Source organism: Ursus americanus, chromosome 36 (assembly GCF_024610735.1).
Source record: "Ursus americanus isolate L20-20 chromosome 36, mUrsAme1.1.p, whole genome shotgun sequence".
Taxonomy (NCBI): Eukaryota; Metazoa; Chordata; class Mammalia; order Carnivora; family Ursidae; genus Ursus; species Ursus americanus.
The window spans coordinates 16,557,426-16,573,267 of NC_142162.1; the positions used below are offsets into that span (position 1 = coordinate 16,557,426).

Here is a 15,842-nt window from a genome sequence, read left to right on the forward strand (position 1 = left end):
GGAGGAGAATAGGGAAGGGAAATTTTGGAAAACCTGGTGAATACAAAAAAAAGAAGAAAATAAAGATCAGTTGAAACCAATGTCCCAGAAAGTAGTACTCTAAAGAGAAAAAGAAGAAAATATGTATATATACTTGGAGCCCTATTTCCAGGCCCCTAACCTAATATATGGACCCTTGGTCAAGAACCTTTGCTCTCAAAAATGTCTTGCATAGGGTTGTGAATACTCTATTAAGGTGAAATGTGTGGTGGATAGGCAATTATCCTTGATTTCACGCCCTCCAAAAGAAGGATCTTGGGGGGTGGGGTATTATTGTGAGTCTCGCCTGTAGACACCCATTCAATTTCATGGATGGGTTGGGACTGTGTGAAGAAGATGTTCAGACAAGACCATCTTCCGAGAGATTCAAATTGTGTGTTATATTTCAGTTTGAAGCGTAGATCCAGGCCACAGTGAGGGACTGGGGGGTGCCTAAGGAGGTACTTTCGAGAAACAGAGTTGTAAAGCCAGGCAGTCAGATCAGTAGCTCCTTCCTTAGCAATCTCTTGATGTTATCTGCTCCTTTTGACAGTATTTGAAGGCACCTCAATGCCCTGAGCCTGGCTTGCACCCCAGCACAGCTGGACATGGATCACTCCCTGGACCAGCCCTTCGAACCCTGGGAGCAGGTCCAGGGAGGGACAGAATGGGCTCCGTAATGCATCAGGGAGCTATTCTTGCAGGTAGTCCATTGTTCCTCCTTCCCTTGGTTCCTGTGCTTTTTATCTCGGTCTCCAAATTATCCCATTGTCCCTGTGAAAAGAGAAAAAATGTTAAGCAGCATCTGACTCCATATGAACTGTAGAGAGAGCAGTGATATATGGGGCAGGTTTGGGGGAATGATTTGGAAATGCCATACAGTTTGTTGTGGCAAGGGAGGGGAAGGAGTGAGTCCATACCTGGGTGGCACCCTAGGGGTCTGAAGGACCAACAGATGCTTCCAAACCAACCCTGGGCCCAGAATCCCATTTGCCACAGGATGGGAAAAACAAAGGGACGGGCAGATGCATGTTGATATGGGAGAAGTTGTCAAATGTTCCCTGCTTCCCACAACCCTTTTTCTGATGTCATGTTAAAATTCAGGATACTGTGAACTAGCTCAGCTGGTGTCAGAGTCCATGGACAAATGACATTTACATGTTAACAAAACAGAACGATTGTGGGCTTGACAACTTTTTCTCTAGCCCAGTAAGAACACTGGAACAAAAATTCAGAAAGCAAAGCCACTTTGCATTATTAGGGGTCATTTTATAAAAAAACAAAAAACAAAAAAACATTTGACACCCCAAAATAGGAAGGACTGTCAGAATACAGGAAAAGCCTTTTTTCTTCCTTTTGCTTGCACCAAGGGAAAACGTCTTCCTGGCCTTCTTCACTCTTCGGACTGGGATTGGCATCCACCCCGCTCATCCAGCCCTAGCTCCTCAAGAGCCACCTCAGTGTCACACAGCTCTCTATGCCTCTCGCCCAGCACTTCGTGAGAAACAGTTTCATATCCATGATAGGCTTACGCAGATCTACTGTTTCTCCGTTCTGGGGGCAAGGTAGGTGAGGCCCCTTCGAAAACCTCTGACTGACAGAACACAGGTTCTGCGTCCTCCTCATACCCTGCTTTGGAACATACCCCCCTTCTGTCCCATGGGGGTATTACTGGGGCGTTGGAATCTTTCTGTCCCACGGCTTGCACCAGACGTGGCTGGAAAATAACAGGATTGGCTGTTTGCTCCCCCAGCTACTGCCTGCGCACCACCTGCTACTTCCTACAGTCGCCTCCTGGGTATATCCATCCATTCCCTTGATATTCTCTCTCTTCTACCTGTGCAAAATCAACTCCCAAGCTGTCATTCTTCTAAGAGGCTGGAGAATTCACTAAGGTGAAGACCGTACTTCCCTCCCTGACCACTTGTGATTTGTTGAGCTGGTTCCCAAGGGAGAGATGGATGGACCGACAAGAATATAGCCCGAGGCTCTTGGGTGTCTGCACTTTTTCTCCCATTCTTGGGGTGGGGGGAGGCTTACTGGGTCATTTTTGAGATAATTTGACTTATTAATGGATTACCGGGTCCTGTCCTGCAAGCTTAACGCCATGCCATGTTCTCTGTAAAGGACGTTGCTGGAGTCTGTATGGAGCCTTCCTGCAGCCTGCCCTTGATCTTTCGGGGCGGTTTGACTTGATGGCTTGCCAGCTTCTCCACCTCCCTTTGATGCTGCATTACTCTTCACAGCCCTCTTTCGGGGGCCCAGAGCCTTCACGTTCTGTCTCCCACTCCCCTATCAAAACCAGTTCTCATCCAGTTTTAGGGAAGGGACCAGAGAACTAGTGAACGAGACTGTGAAAGTCCCCCAGCCCCGTTCTTTCTCCCTTTCCAAGCTGCTGCCAATGGAGAGTGTCGGCACCTAGAGTCGGCCTGAAGTGTACGGGAATCTGTGCTTTCCCCCTTTTCCGGATACAACTAATGTATCACTTCTGAAGCTGCTCGCTCTGGGTAAACTTTCTGGGTCCTCGCCCTCTCTGCTTCGGGCCTGCCACCCTGTGCAGGAAAGGGAATGTCTAGGTTTGCACAGAATCTTCATTCAGGGACTGCCCTTGACCTTTTTTGAAATAAGGAAGCTTTGTGTCTTCCACCTCCCCATAAAGCACTGCTTTCCATTCTCCTAACAAGGGCTTTACAGTAATTTAGTCTGCTCGCTTCTTCCTGATAAAACTCTCAGCTGTCCTTTGGCATAAGGCCAGAATAATCACACTAAGGTGAAAAAAGCATAGAGCTCCCCATTTTGTCAATTCAAGTTATTGTACAAGTGACGGGTCCAATGATTCTAAGTAGTGAGACCTGAACGTTTATAAAGGATTTGAGCTTTTCCCACCTCCTGGAGTGGGGGAGCAGTATTCTACACGAGGCCACTGGTGCCACTCGTGAAATCTCTGACTTACACACGACTTCTATGTTGTCCCACTATCCTGTTTTAGACTTCTTTTCCCTTATGAATTACTTACAATGTATTTTCTTGTTCTCCTACCTCACCTGTAAGATTGCGGCAAGCGTTCTGTCTCTTCTCCACTTTTAAGCCCATCTCTCATTTTTCCTTTGGGGAAAAGAATGAGATAATTCAGAATATGATAGCAAAGTTCCACTTTTTTTCTTTCAGAGCAATGACAGTTCTTTGGACCACAGTAATAAAGTTCTAATGACTGCATGTCACACCCACTGCTTGGGGTAACTCTTGAGAAAAGCAATGTGAGGAGGACCCTAAGTCACTTTCCTTGGCAGAAGCTGCCCTGGTGAGCAGAGAACTCTGAGTCCCAACCAGTCAGTTCTGGGAACTGCCCCAGGGTCTTAGAGAAAACTAGCCCAGAGGGTAGCCACAGGTTTAGCATCTTTTGGGTTGTTTTATCGGCCTCTCGCTGATGCTGCTCTTTCAAGGATTGTTTAAGTCCCTAAAGAGATCTGTATCTAAAAATGTTAGTATTTAGGCAGTTGCTCAGGAAGGATCCTGAGACAAAACTGCAAGTAGTAGAGCTGAGAAAGTGCTAGATTGGGACAAAGATCTGTTTTAGTTCTGGTTCTGCCATTTTCCAGCAAAAGGGAATAGTCCCCTGCCTGAACTTTTTGATCCTCTCTTTTCTCATGGACAAAATTGGTATACTACGACCCACCACACAGAGGTGGGAGGTTAAAGGTTGAAAGGCTCTCTGTGGGGTGTAAAGCGGGTAACGAAAGTTACTTGTCATTGTGGTACTTAACGGCCCTGAGGGCTGCCAGCTGCCATTTGCACACACACCGTCTACCACGGCGCTCCCATTCTTCCCAATCAATAGCAAATTGTCTACTTGGAGATCAGGCCTTCTGAACGTGGACTTTGTAGATTCCCCATGAGATTCCAACCTCTACAAAGTTTCAGATGTGGAATTTGAGAGCTAAACCTTTGATTTCATCATCACCCTCCTACAGTGGTCTAAGGTTCTAGCAAATTTAACAGTGTTGTCTGGTGGTAAGGTAGAGTATTTGAAAATGAAACTATTAGGGAAAATCTGTGACGTGCTCACCGGCATAAATTAACTGATTGCCTGCAAGCTGAAGGAAGGCAGAGCAGCAACTCTGCCTGTATGATTGTCAGCTGTTTGACACTGAGCAAGCCCCTTCCCCTCGCTGACCTTCAGTGATCTCCTCTGTAAAATGAGAAGATGAACTCTGGGTTCCCAAAGTCCCTCAACATCTCCAACATAATATAATTCTCTTAGGAAGCAGGATGAAAGCAGACCTAGATCCCTATAGTAAATTAAAAAGAATTGGGAGAAAAAGGTGCTTTGTGCCTAAGATTTGATTCCAGGGACTTCATCCCTGATAATGTTCTGAGAGTGAGTCTGCTGCTCAGAAAGTTCCAAGGTGAAAGAAGTAGAACTGCTCCAAGAAACTTGGATACGCCACACTGGACTGCCCCCCGTTCTGAGGTCCACAATCAAATTGTCAGGACTCCTCGTGGCCTTTCCGGCCCTGACTCATCTCATACATCTCCACCCAGTCGGTGCCAGAACCACGAGAGGTGCCTGCTTGTGTCTTCAGGCTTCATGATCAGTAAACAGCTGTGGAGCAGAACATCTCCCTGCAAGCACCTCCATCCCCATGTAAGTCAAAGAGCACCACTCAACATAGCAGAATGGGAGACGGGGGAGGAAAGCAGAGCTTGTGCCTTTGCAGGATCTGCCACGCACCCTAACTCCGCAGGCAGGAGTACAAGGGATGCAGAAACCTTTGAGAAATGTTCGTTCATTCGGAGTTGGGTCAGTTGCATTTTCTAAGAGTAGTAGTAAGTTACCTAGATTGTTTCATTATTTACCTTTTTATAAAATATTCATGGGTGTTTACTGTCTAGCTTTTGCTATACATTTCTACCCATCTTCACTTAATAAGACATAAATTTTAGGGGAATAGGATAAAGGCAGATAAATTCTATTAGAAGGAGAGGAGGGATGGATCTTTTTTTATTAAAATATTTTATTTATTTATTTGACAGAGATAGAGGCAGCCAACGAGAGAGGGAACACAAGCAGGGGGAGTGGGAGAGGAAGAAGCAGGCTCATAGCGGAGGAGCCTGATGTGGGGCTCGATCCCAGAACGCCGGGATCACGCCCTGAGCTGAAGGCAGACGCTTAATGACTGAGCCACCCAGGCGCCCCAAGAGGTGGAGCTTAACATTGCCCATTACCCTCACTAAGGTAGGACATCAAAGCCAATGATTTGGGGTGCCAGAGACAGTTAAGCAGAGTAGTGTGTTCGCCATAACTTTTCTGGGAAGGAGTATGAAAAAAAGGGTTTTTGAAGAGAGAAGAAAGGAAAATGTCTACTCCATTGTGTTGCCATACATGCTATACCTAGACCAGAGGTATGAGGAACCTTTCATCCTCTACTTTTGAAGGCCTGGACATTTTTTAATAACAAAAAACAGTATTTGTGTGGTCTCATATAGATGTCCAAGAAATTAGGAAGAATTTGGAGTAAAAGGCAAAATCTCCCATTTATTGCCTACCTGTCCTTTCAAAACAGCAAATGCCAAAACCTCTCATTCATCTTTCATTTCTTTTCTTTCTCTGTCTTTACATACATGCATATATGTACACATGCTCCATTTTTCACTCATATTTTTCGGGTGATTGCATATTTGTATATATGAGTCTTTCTCCTTTCTTGGCAGTTGCCTGCTATTCCATAAACACGTTGAGGGTTTGTTAGGTCGTCACCCTATTACAGTCATCACAGTGACCATATTCCCAGATAATCTCTCCTTTGGCACATGTACAAGTCCATTATCTCTTAAAAAGGAGTGGAAGCTATGTGAGTTTTAACTACTCAATATACACTTTTCCTTTATAGGAAGAATTCTAAACTATTCCACTCAACACATGCCTTTTGAATTAAGAACACAGAACTCTCCTTATTTTCACTCATTAAAATAACTAATTTTAAAAATAGAACTAATTTTCTTATTTCACATAGGGTAGGTGGTAGAGAAATAGAGAGGAAAACAGGCAAGTGAGGGAAAAACAGATAAACCTTCATGATGTCTAAAGACCAGTGAGGAGAAGGTCTAGTGTATTGTCACTAAACACAAAAATACCTTCTCAGCTTTTAAATGTAGAGATAGGTAAATTTTAATAGACATGCAGTAACTGTTCATTGAAGAAAAAGAGACTACACCACTTCAGAGTTCCTTGAAACATTAACAAAATTGACGACTTATCATACCACAAAGAAAACCTTGGTAAATTCCCCAAAGTAGAAATCTTATAGTGAAAATTTTATAGACCGTATTCTCTGGATATAATTAAAAAAACTGAAACTCAAGAGATTAAAAAAGACTATCACGTGAAAAAAATTTGAACTTTCTTACTGCTTGAGTACAACAGGAAATGAATACTAAAATTGTAAAATATCCATAAAATAATAATCACGAAAACATCAAATATTATAACGTGCAGGATTCAGCAAAAATATATTTTGAAAAAAATTCCTAGCCTTGAATTCTTTTAAATAAAAAATAGTTAAAATTATTGGGCACCTGGGTGGCTCAGGCAGTTAAGCTCCTGCCTTTGGCTCAGGTCATGATCCCAAGGTCCTGAGATCAAGTCCCACATTGGGCTCCCTGCTCAGCAGGGAGCCGACTTCTCCCTCTCCTCCCAGCTCCTGCTCTCTTTCACAGTCTCTGTCTCTCTCTCTCCAATAAATAAATAAAAATATTTTAAAAATAATTAAAATTATCTACTGCATTCAGCTCAAAAATCTGGAAAGCAGAGAGATAATTCATTGATAAAGATTAAAATGGAGGGGGTCAGAGATAAGATGGCGGAGGAGTAGGGGACCCCTTTTTCAGCCGGTCCCCTGAGTCGAGCTGGATAGGTACCAGACCATCCTGAACATCCACGGAATCAGCCTGAGACGCAGGAAGATGCATCTGGATCTCTACAAATGAGCATCTCCAGCGCTGAGTATTGAGGTACGAAACGGGGAGCCCTGAAACTGTGCAGAGATATCGGAAGATAAACGGAAGGGGGAGGGAGCCGCCGTGTTTGGGCGCCGAGAAGTGGTAGCCACCTTCACGGGGGAGCGGGCCGGACTCGCGGACCGGCACCTGCGAGAGAGCAGACTGAGACCGCGAGCCAGGAGTGCGCGCTACCAGACTGAAACGGAGCTCCAGTGCGCTCTTTGAAACCAGACTGAGACTGGGAGCTCTGGGAGCGCACGAGGCAGCTGGCAGCTGGTGGTGTTAGAAACACAAAGGACAGAGACGTGCTGGCCCTGGAAGTGAGGGCTGGGACGCCGGGTGTGGGGTGCACATCCCGGGACGCTGTAGGGTTGAGCAGCACCAACAGAAACAGAGTTAAAGTGGCCAGAACATCAGTGGAGAATGGGCCGCAATCCCTCTGTTCTGAGACAGAGGCTGAGATTCGGCCACTGCTGCTCTTTCAGAAGAGGCACAGCAGACCGCCAGGGAAAGCTGCCAGAGAACAAAAGCCTGGAAACACCGGCTCACAGTGTGCCCATCCCCATCCCCCCTCGCAGGGGACACGAAGACTCTACCCAAACAGGGTTGCCTGAGTATCGGTGCGGCAGGCCCCTCCCCCAGAACACAGAAGCCAGGCTGAAAAATCAAGAAGCCCACATCCCTAAGATCCCTATAAAACAAGGGTGCATGGCCTGGGTCCCTGTCAATAATTTGGGCTCTGGACAACCCCGCAACCTCTCCTCATCAGAATGACGAGAAGGAGAAATCCCCCCCCAAAAAAGAAAAGACAATGAGTCTGTGGCCTCTGCCACAGAACTAATGGATATGGATATAACCAAATTATCAGAAATGGAATTCAGAGTAACAATGGTCAAGATGATGTGTAGACTTGAAAAAAGTATTAACGAAAATGTTAATGAGAATATAGAATCTCTAAGGGCGGAAATGAGAGCGAATCTGGCAGAAATTAAAAATTCTATGAGCCAAATGTAGTCAAAACTAGACGCTCTGACAGGCAGGGTGAATGAGGCAGAAGAACGTATCAGCGAATTGGAGGATGGGTTAGTAGAAGAGAAAGCTAAAATAGAATCGGGACTTAAAAAAATCCATTCTCAGGAATGTAGGTTACAGGAGATTACTGACTCAATGAAACGTTCCAGTGTCAGAATCATAGGCATCCCCGAGGGAGTGGAGAAAAACAGAGGTCTAGAAGAGATATTTGAAAAAATTGTAGCTGAAAACTTCCCTAATCTAGCAAGGGAAACAAACATTCGTGTCAAAGAGGCAGAGAGGACCCCTCCCAAGCTCAACCACGACAAACCTATGCCACGTCACGTCCTAGTGCAATTCACAAATATTAGATCCAAGGATACAGTATTGAAAGTGGCCAGGGCAAAGAAATTTCTCACGTACCAAGGCAAAGATATCAGAATTACGTCAGACCTGTCTACACAGACCTGGAATGAGAGAAAGGGTTGGGGGGGGCATTTTTAAAGCTCTTTCAGAGAAAAACATGCAGCCAAGGATCCTTTATCCAGCAAGGCTGTCATTCAGAATTGATGGAGAAATAAAGACATTCCAGAATCGCCAGTCACTGACCAATTTTGTAACCACGAAACCAGCCCTACAGGAGATATTAAGGGGGGTTCTATAAAGGTAAAAAGGCCCCAAGAGTGATACAGAACACAAAGTCACAACCGATACAAACAAAGACTTTACTGGCAACATGGCATCATTAAAATCATATCTCTCAGTACTCAGTCTTAATGTGAATGGTTTGAACCTTCCCATAAATGCCACAGGGTTGCAGATTGGATAAAAAGACATGACCCATCCATTTGCTGTCTACAAGAGACTCATTTTGAATCTAAAGATACATTCAGACTGAAAGTAAAGGGATGGAATACCATCTTTCATACCAATGGACCTCAAAAGAAAGCTGGGGTAGCAATTCTCATATCAGACAGATTGGATTTTAAACTGAAGACTATAGTTAGAGACACAGAAGGGCACTATATTCTTCTTAAAGGATGTCTCCAACAAGTGGATATGACAATTATAAATATATATGCCCCCAACAGGGGAGCAGCAAGATATGCAAGCCAACTCTTAACCAGAATAAAGAGACATATAGATATAAATACGTTAATAGTAGGGGACCTCAACACTCCACTATCAGAAATAGACAGAATACCCATGCAAAAAAATGACAAAGAAACAAGGGCTTTGAATGCCCTACTCGACGAGTTGGACCTCATAGATATATATAGAACACTACACCCCAGAACCAAAGAATACTCATTCTATTCTAATGCCCATGGACATTCTCAAGAATAGACCATGTTCTGGGACACAAAACAGGTCTCAACCGATACCAAAAGACTGAAATTATTCCCTGCATATTCTCAGACCACAACACTTTGAAATTAGAACTCAACCACAAGGAAAAATTTGGAAGAAACTCAAACACTTGGAGACTAAGAACCATCCTGCTCAGGAATGACTCGATAAACCAGGAAATCAAAAATCAAATTAAACAATTTATGGAAACCAACGAGAATGAAAACACAATGGTCCAAAACCTATGGGATACTGCAAAGGCAGTCCTAAGGGGGAAATACATAGCCATCCAAGCCTCACTCAAAAGAATAGAAATATCTAAAATGCAGTTTTTATATTCTCACTTCAAGAAGCTGGAACAGCAACAGAGGGACAGGCCTAATCCACGCACGAGGAAGCAGTTGACCAAGATTAGGGCAGAAATCAATGAATTAGAAACCAGTAGTACAGTAGAGCAGATCAACTGAACTAGAAGCTGGTTCTTTGAGAGAATTAATAAAATTGACAGACCACTGGCAAGACTTATCCAAAAGAATAGAGAAAGGACCCAAATTAATAAAATTATGAATGAAAAAGGAGAGGTCACAACCAACACCAATGAATATGGAAGGATTATTAGAAACTTTTATCAACAGCTTTATGCCAATAAATTAAGCAATCTGGAAGAGATGGAGGCCTTCCTGGAAACCTATAAACTACCAAGACTGAAACAGGAAGAAAATGATTTTTTAAACAGGCCAATTAATTATGAAGAGATTGAGTCAGTGATAAACAACCTTCCAAATAACAAAACTACAGGCCCGGACGGTTTTCCTGGGGAATTCTACCAAACATTCAAAGAAGAAATAATACCTATTTCTTCTTTGAAGAAAAGAGCTAAAGCTATTTCAAAAAATAGAAACAGAAGGAAAGCTACCAAACTCATTGTATGAGGCCAATATTACCTTGATCCCCAAACCAGGCAAAGACCCCAACAAAAAGGAGAATTACAGACCGATTTCCCTAATGAATACGGACGCCAAAATCCTCAACAAGATCCTGGCTAATAGAATCCAACAGTACATTAAAAGGATTATCCATCATGACCAAGTGGGATTCATCCGTGGGATGCAAGGGTGGTTCAACATTCACAAATCTATCAGTGTCTTAGATTTTATCCAGAAGGAAAAATTCAAAAATCGTATGATTCTCTCAATAGATGCAGAAAAAGCATTTGACAAAATACAGCATCCTTTCCTGATTAAAACCCTTCAGAGTGTAGGGATAGAGGGTACATTCCTCAATCTCATAAAAACCATCTATGAACAGCCTGCAGCAAATATCATTCTCAATGGGGAAAAGCTGGAAACCTTTCCCTTAAGATCGGGAACACGACAAGGATGCCCACTCTCACCACTATTATTCAACATAGTACTAGAAGTCCTTGCAACAGCAATCAGACAACAAAAAGGGATCAAAGGTATCCAAATCGGCAAAGAAGAAGTCAAAATGTCTCTCTTCGCAGATGACATGATACTCTATATGGAAAACCCAAAAGAATCCACTCCCAAACTTTTAGAAGTGATAGAGCAATCCAGTAATGTGGCGGGATACAAAATCAATGCTCAGAAATCAGTTGCATTTCTATACACGAATAATGAGACTGAAGAAAGAGAAATTAGGGAATCCATCCCATTTACAATAGCACCAAAAACCATACGTTACCTTGGAATTACCTTAACCAGAGACGTAAAGGACCTATATTCTAGAAACTATAAATCACTCTTGAAAGACATTGAGGAAGACACAAAAAGATGGAAAAATATTCCATGCTCATGGATCGGAAGAATTAACATAGTTAAAATGTCCATGCTACCCAGAGCAATCTACACTTTCAGTGCTATCCCGATCAAAATACCGAGGACATTTTTCAAAGAACTGGAACAAATAGTCCTTAAATTTGTATGGAACCAGAAAAGGCCCTGAATCGCCAAGGAATTGTTGAAAAGGAAAAACAAAGCTTGGGGCATCACAATGCCGGATTTCGAGCTGTACTACAAAGCTGTGATCACAAAGACAGCATGGTACTGGCACAAAAACAGACACATAGACCAATGGAAAAGAATAGAGAACCCAGAAATGGACCCTCAGCTCTTTGGGCAACTAATCTTTGATAAAGCAGGAAAAAACATCCGGTGGGAAAAAGACAGTCTCTTCAATAAATGGTGCTGGGAAAATTGGACAGCTACATGCAAAAGAATGAAACTTGACCACTCTCTCACACCATACACAAAGATAAACTCCAAATGGATGAAAGACCTCGATGTGAGACAGGAATCCATCAAAATCCTAGAAGAGAACATAGGCGGAACCCCTACGACATCGGCCAAAGCAACCTTTTTCATGACACACCTCCAAAGGCAAGAGAAACAAAAGATAAAATGAACATATGGGACTTCATCAAGATAAAAAGCTTCTGCACAGCCAAGGAAACAGTCAAAAAAACTAAGAGGAAGCCCACGGAATGGGAGAATATATTTGCAAATGACACTACAGATAAAAGACTGGTATCCAAGATCTACAAAGAACTTCTCAAACTCAATACGTGAGAAACAAACAAATCATAAAATGGGCAGAAGATATGAACAGACACTTTTCCAATGATGACATACAAATGGCTAACAGACACATGAAAAAATGTTCAAAATCATTAGCCATCAGGGAAATTCAAATCAAAACCACACTAAGATACCACCTTACGCCAGTTAGAATGGCAAAAATTGACAAGGCAAGAAACAACAATTGCTGGAGAGGATGTGGAGAAAGGGGATCCCTCCTACATTGTTGGTGGGAATGCAAGTTGGTACAGCCACTCTGGAAAACAGTGTGGAGGTCCCTTAAAAGGTTAAAAATGGAGCTACCCTATGACCCAGCCATTGCACTACTGGGTATTTACCCCAAAGAGACAGACGTAGTGAAGAGAAGGGCCATATGCACCCCAGTGCTCATAGCAGCATTGTCCACAATAGCTATATTGTGGAAGGAACCGAGATGCCCTTCAACAGATGACTGGATTAAGAAGTTGTGGTCCATCTATACAAAGGAATATTACTCAGCTATCAGAAATAATGAGTTCTCAACATTTGCTGCAACATGGACGGCATTGGAGGAGATAATGCTAAGTGAAATAAGTCAAGCAGAGAAAGACAATTATCATATGATTTCTCTCATCTATGGAACATAAGAACTAGGATGATCGGTAGGGGAAGAAAGGGATAAAGAAAGGGGGGGTAATCAGAAGGGGGAATGAAACATGAGAGACTATGGACTCTGAGAAACAAACTGAGGGCTTCAGAGGGGAGGGAGGTGGGGGAATGGGATAGACTGGTGATGGGTAGTAAGGAGGGCACGTATTGCATGGTGCACTGGGTGTTATACACAACTAATGAATCATCGAACTTTACATCAGAAACCAGGGATGTACTGTATGGTGACTCACATATTACAATAAAAAAACATTTAAAGAAAAAGATAAAAATGGAAAAGCATAGGCGCTCCTGGCTGGCTCAGCTGGCGGAGGATGTGACTCTTGATCTCAAGGTTGTGAGTTTGAGCCCCTTGCTGGGCATAGATCCTACTAAAAATAAATAAAATAGAAAAGCATTATATTAAATAAGAAAAGGACAAATATAAAAGCTGGTTATTTGAATGAAAAGTATATTAACTCTTTGAAAAATAAATTCTATAACCTAGTCAAGGAAAAGGAGGGGCACAAATACTACCCAAAATAAGAAAATTAACCGCCAATGGGAAAAAAATGATAATCACTTGAATTACAAGTGGTTCTTTTTCTCACCTCTAGGCAAACATATTTGAACATGTGGGCAAAATGGATTATTTTTCAGGAAATTGTCAGAAAGCAACTACTACCCTCCCAAAACGCACTGACCTAGATGGTTTCTGGAGAGATTCTATACAAACTGTAGAAAACTGTTTACCAGACCCGCAACTTAGAAAAACAAAAGCTACCAATTTTTTTTTAAAGAAGCATCATATTAATGGCAGAGAATCTAGGATGGCCAAAATTATTTTTCAAATGAAGGATAAAATTGGAAGACTTACCCTGCCTGATTTCAGACAGTGTGGTATTGGCATAAAGATAAACGTACAGATCAATGGAATATGAAAGAGAATATAGAAGTCGTTCCACATAAATATAGGCTAAGTGGTTTTCAACAAATTTTCCAAGGTAATCTAATAGGGAAGGGAAAATCTTTCCAACAAACGGTGCTGAAACAACAGATATGTATGTGGAGAAAAAATTGAACCTCTTAATTCACATCATACCCAAAAATTAATTCAAAATGTATCACAACCCTATATATAAGAACTAAAACTATAAAACTTCTAAAACCCACAAGAAAACAGAAAATTTTTGTGACCATGGGCCAGGCAAATATTCCTGAGATATGTCACAAAGAGTACTACCAATAAATGAACATTCTTGATAAGCCTGACTTCATCAAAATTTCAAACTTGAACTTTCCCAAAGACACCACTAAGAAAGCAAAGGTAAGCCACCAACTAGGAAATGTTATTTGCAAAATACAATATCCTAAAAAGGATTTATATATAGAATACATAAAGGATTTTTACAACTCAATAACAAGACAAACGGCCCAATTTTAAAAGTGGACAAAAGATGGTGATGTATGGAAGTGTTGAATCACCATACTGTACACCTGAAACTAATAAAACACTGTATGTTAACTGGACTTAAAATTAAAACTTAAAAAAAAAAACAGTGAGCAAAAGATGTAAAGAGACACTTCATTAAAGAAGACACGTGAGTGGTAAATAAGCGCAGGGAACGGCTTTGCCGTGGCACCCTGCCACCCCGCAGACAGAGGCCTGAGTCTGCACATAATGCCCCATGATCCTTCGGGAACAGGAGAGGTTCGGAGGCTTGTGAGGAGCTCAAGGCAGTCTCCCCTGAGAGGCTTCCATGAGACCGCTTCATCTCTCCTCCTGGGATCTGATCTGGCTTTCTGCCCCCACCCCTAACCCCACCCCAGAATAGAGCTGCAGAATATACAGCCTCTTGGCTGGAGTCTAGATTTGGCTCCTCAGCAATGGGGTTTCCCACATCTCACGTTCTAGTTGTCTAGCCTCTCTTGTCTCAGTCAGCCTTTTTGCTGTGTAGGGCAAGAACCATGGGGAGCTGGCATCTTTGGCTTACTCTTCAATTCATTGTCTGTATAAGTAAAGGTCTAGTTTGAAAAGTGGCTCATTGTATCTTTATAAGCTGAATCATCCAGGCCGAGCTTTGTCACCTGCATGTGAGCTTGACAATAAGCACATGAAAAGATGCTCAACATCATTAGTTACCAGGGAAGTGCAAATTAAAACCACAGTGAGATACTACTGACCACCAATTAGAAAGTCTAGCATGAAAAAGACTGACCATACCCACTGCTGGAGAGCATGTGGAGCACCTGAAAAGCTCAGACGCTTCAGATGGGAAGGTAAAATAGCACAACTATTTTGGGAAACATTTTGGTAATTCCTTAAAGAGCTAAACATAGACCAACCATATGACCCTGCCATTCCACTGTCTGGTATTTACCAAAAAGAAATAAAAGTCTATGTCCACATGAGTCTTCTACATGAATACTATAGCAGTTTTATTTGTAACAGCTAAAAACTGGAAATAACCCAATGTCTGTCCAAAAAGTAAATGAATAAACAGTGTGGTACGTCCATATAAAAAATACTAGTCAGCAGTAAAAAGAAACAACTACTGATAGCAGAATGAAATCATTAAACCATACCAGATAGTACATATTATAAGATTCCACTTACGTAAAATTCTAAAAAATGCAAACAAGTCTATAGTGACAGAAAGCAGAGTCGGGATTGCCTGGGGATGGGAGGTGAGGGTCATGAGGCAGTTTGGGGAGTGATGTTTAGTATCTTTATCATAGCGATGGCTTCATGAGTGTGTACATATGTCAATACTCATCCAATTTTACACTTAAAAATGTGCACTTCATTGTATATTGACTATAACTCAATGAAGACATATAAAAATGCAACCTGATCTAATATGAGGTGTTTTTTTAATGCACTCTGGCTTCCATGAGAAGGGACTGCGGGGGGTAGGAATAGAAGTGGGGAGTCCTTAGGGGCCTGGGGCAGTCATCTGCATGAGAGATGCTGATGGCTGTGGCGACGATGGAAATGGAGGGGAGTGGACAGATTTGAGATCTATTTTAAGACCTAAACAATAATTGCCGGCAGTTTGATGTCTCTTCTTGAGGAAATTCTCTCTTGGGTCTCTGGTCCTGGTCATACAAATGTGATATAATTTTTCATGGTTTCCTCTACTCATCAATGTTCCCAATTGCATACTTACTTGTAATAATATTCTATTAGTGTTTATCTTCACCACTAGACCCCAAGCACCACCAGGGAAGAGTCTGTAG

At 42.3% G+C, this 15,842-nt stretch overlaps 1 long non-coding RNA gene across 1 annotated transcript in view; it reads right to left on the reverse strand.

Moving 5' to 3' along the window:
- Positions 1–402: 402 nt before the first annotated feature.
- Positions 403–15,842, reverse strand: part of LOC148107042 (uncharacterized) — a 33,757-nt gene continuing 18,317 nt past the window's right edge. Inside the window, exons 2-3 of the long non-coding RNA XR_015723199.1 lie at positions 3,063–3,123; positions 403–792 (exon numbers count right to left, since the gene is read on the reverse strand). This is a non-coding gene — a long non-coding RNA (uncharacterized LOC148107042). The remainder of the gene's footprint in view (positions 793–3,062; positions 3,124–15,842) is intronic.